Genomic DNA, 3,282 nt, shown 5'->3' on the forward strand with positions numbered 1-3,282 from the left:
AAAAAAGGCAGAGGCTCTTCCAAAAGCCAGTTGTTCCTATACTCCACCCTAGTGAAGTCCTCACAAAGCCACCACCAAGTTCTGGTATGCTGCAAACCATCCTTTGTCAGTTATGCTCTAATCAGTCACAAAAGGGTGAGGCGTTCAGATGAGCAGGAGTTACTGTTAGTCAATGAAGTCAACAGGGCTAGCAGCTGTAGGAGCAGAAGTAGCCTGAAAACAAAGATCCCAAGAGTTCTTTTTTTTTTTTTTTTGGGGGGGGGGGGAGGGAATCCTTTATTTCTAGGGGAAAAAAAAATAAAATCTGAGAGGAATTAAAAACAGTTTGGATGAAAGCCATGCTTCAAGCAGTAGGAAGCACTGACTTTATGTAATACTTCAGCCATGCTATAAAAAAAAGTTGCACACTGCATGGAGAAAGTCATGCTGCCTTGATGCAACTGCCTAGATACAGGCAGGCTGTAATTTCTCATCACATGAAGTAGGGACAAGCCTCCAGCTAAGACAACAAATAGGTTTTAGTCAGGTGGGACATCTGCTACACAAGATTTCAGACCCTTAAAAATAATGTGTTATATAAAAACAAGCACCAATATGACATACAAATTTCTAGAAAAGGGAAGGAACGATGTCCTCAAATAACTCAAATTACTCTATTATGAACAGTGAACAATGGCTTCTCTCAGAGACCAACAGTAAAACGCACAGAAGTAGATAATCTTTAGACTCTCATTCTCTTGAATGATAAGGTATAAATAATCTAAATCTAAAAAGGAAAGCAGACAGTGAAGAGTGAAAAAAGGGCCTGATGCCATATTACGAGACTATTTACCATGGAAGTTGTTCAGGATCAGCAGTGGGAAGCAATTACACAGACAGTATTGTAAAAAGCAGATAAATGTCCAAAAGAAAACAAATACCATTATTGGAAACACCATGTGAATTCATGAGAATACACAGAAACTAACAAAGACATGTAATGTTTCTTCCTTAACCAACTCAGGAAGGAACACAAAGTTCTGCACAAGAAAGTATGTTTAATATTGAATTACCGTATTTGCAAAAAATAAAAAAAAAAAGAAAAAATTCTTCAACATGACTTTATTTTGTTCAGAAATCTTACACTTATTTTTATCAGATGAATTTTTTTTTGTTAGTAAATTTTTTTTTGCAAGTAAATAGTGAATTCTCTACATCTACCCACGCACTGAAATCCAGTCAGAGACTAGTAATTTCTAGATAGCTGTTTTGTTGGCTCTGACTTTCAATTATTTAAAATGCCTTTCAAGCTTCCTTCCAAACTCTGTATTTCTCCTGAAGGCTGAGATGAACCTTACTGAAGTAGCCTATTGAAGAGAGCAGAGAGGGTTTGGGTGACAGTGTTGGACCACAGTGCATCTAACAGTTAGCCATTAAGGAGAGATGCATCTCTAAAAGTGACTGACAGCTAACATCTGTTAGCTTAGCAAACAATTCTGAGTGCTTTATAAAAAGAGGAAGGAAAATATCTATTTGAAAGATCTAAATATCTATACAAAGAGTGCAACTCCTGCAAAGAATTACTGAAACAGCTGATGTATTTGTATGAGGTACATAACTAAGAGAGCTCTTTCTTGTCATAATCAGCTTGCTGGCAAACACTGCATCTTTATACACCTCAGCCAGGAGAAGAACTGTACTCAGTTTGTGTTCAAAAATTCTGAAGACTAAGTCCTAAGAGGTTCTTTATTTGCAACATTTCAGTAACCATGAAGCAATAAGAAATTAAGTGCTCCACTCGTGGTAAAAGCAAAATGGAAATTCACTGAAATGATCAACTCTATTTTAAATTTCTATATCCTGAAATCAGGAGTACATCAGACAACTGTCATACCACTTATAAACATCAGTTCAGTGCACTGCAACAGCCTCAAAAGACACCACATATAAGACTGAGCCATTAATCTCTGAGAAATAACATGCAATTCAGATGCAAAGAATATAATGCCATTTGTCAGGGGAAGACAAGGAAAACAAGGTGACCTGAGCTAAAACACAATGGAAATAAAGCTTGTATAAATTACTAAAAGATACAGATTTTGGTTACATCACTGCAGTTACACCCATGAAGGCTCACTGCATGTTTGGCAGTGCCAGCTGAGGCAGCTGGTTTTATCTAGGGCACCTACAGCAGCACCACCACAGCACTGTGCCTGGTACACACCCCAAGTCAATCTTACTGGAAAGAGCAGTAGGGGAGAAAACAGAGCTTACTTCTATATCAGTCAAGGCTGTTCACTGCCTACACTTCAGATGTGAAAAGCACCAATGAAAATTTCATTCAGCACTGGGTAATTAGCTGGATAGCTTTCTGGATCACTTTAGACTGAAACCTCTGTGCACATACAGAACAAACACACCAAATCCTTTCTTTCCCCCATTAAAGTTGCATTTTTTCAGGAAGCACTGACAAGCTAAGCAAATAAAAAGAGATGTAAACTGACTCTAGCATTCTAAAACAACATTAAATTATACTGGGAAGCATAAAAGCTTCTTTATAGGTAATCCCAAAGGTAAGAGTAGAAGAATGGACTTCCAAACAGAATTAGCAAGCCTTGAATTTCTCACTGGATCTATAATGACAAGCATTAAGCTCAGTAACTATTAAAAAAAGTCCAAAATGTTTTTTCCTCCTAAAATCATATGCAAGTATCTCCCATTGTTCTATATTACAATTAGATATTTCTTAAAATTTAAGACAGTAATTCAGACAGTTACCCCTATCTGCCTCACATGCAGCGCAGAGCCCAGCTGTGTTTCTTGCCACTTGACCTAAATTGACATCTGACACATATAACCATCACTCCATCCCCATGCACTGGTGATGCAATTGAGAGACTTCCAAATTCCAAAAGTGCATTCCAGCTTTCAGTACAATTTATGTAATTTTCAGGGACTGAAAAGGGAAAAAAGAATCCTGGAGACCATGAGAGCATCCTAGGATTTTTTCATTAACTAAATGAACAGAGACTTTTCAATATGTGACATGCACATTAACCACAAATGCAGCAATCTGATGTATAGAAACAAATGGATGTTAGGAAGAGGAGCATAAGAAAAAGCAGCATTCTATTTTTGTTTTGCTTTCAAGTGGAATGATAATCTATATTTCACCTTCCATAGATGTTTATGAATAAGAGATAACTGAAGTCTCCATTTCCTTTTCTTACTCCTCTATTTCAGCAAATAAATTGCAAAGGAGTTTTAAGTATCAACAGTGATGAAAACCTGTGTTGCTTTTTT

The sequence above is a fragment of the Meleagris gallopavo genome, chromosome 5 (genome assembly GCF_000146605.3).
Source record: "Meleagris gallopavo isolate NT-WF06-2002-E0010 breed Aviagen turkey brand Nicholas breeding stock chromosome 5, Turkey_5.1, whole genome shotgun sequence".
Taxonomy (NCBI): domain Eukaryota; kingdom Metazoa; phylum Chordata; class Aves; order Galliformes; family Phasianidae; genus Meleagris; species Meleagris gallopavo.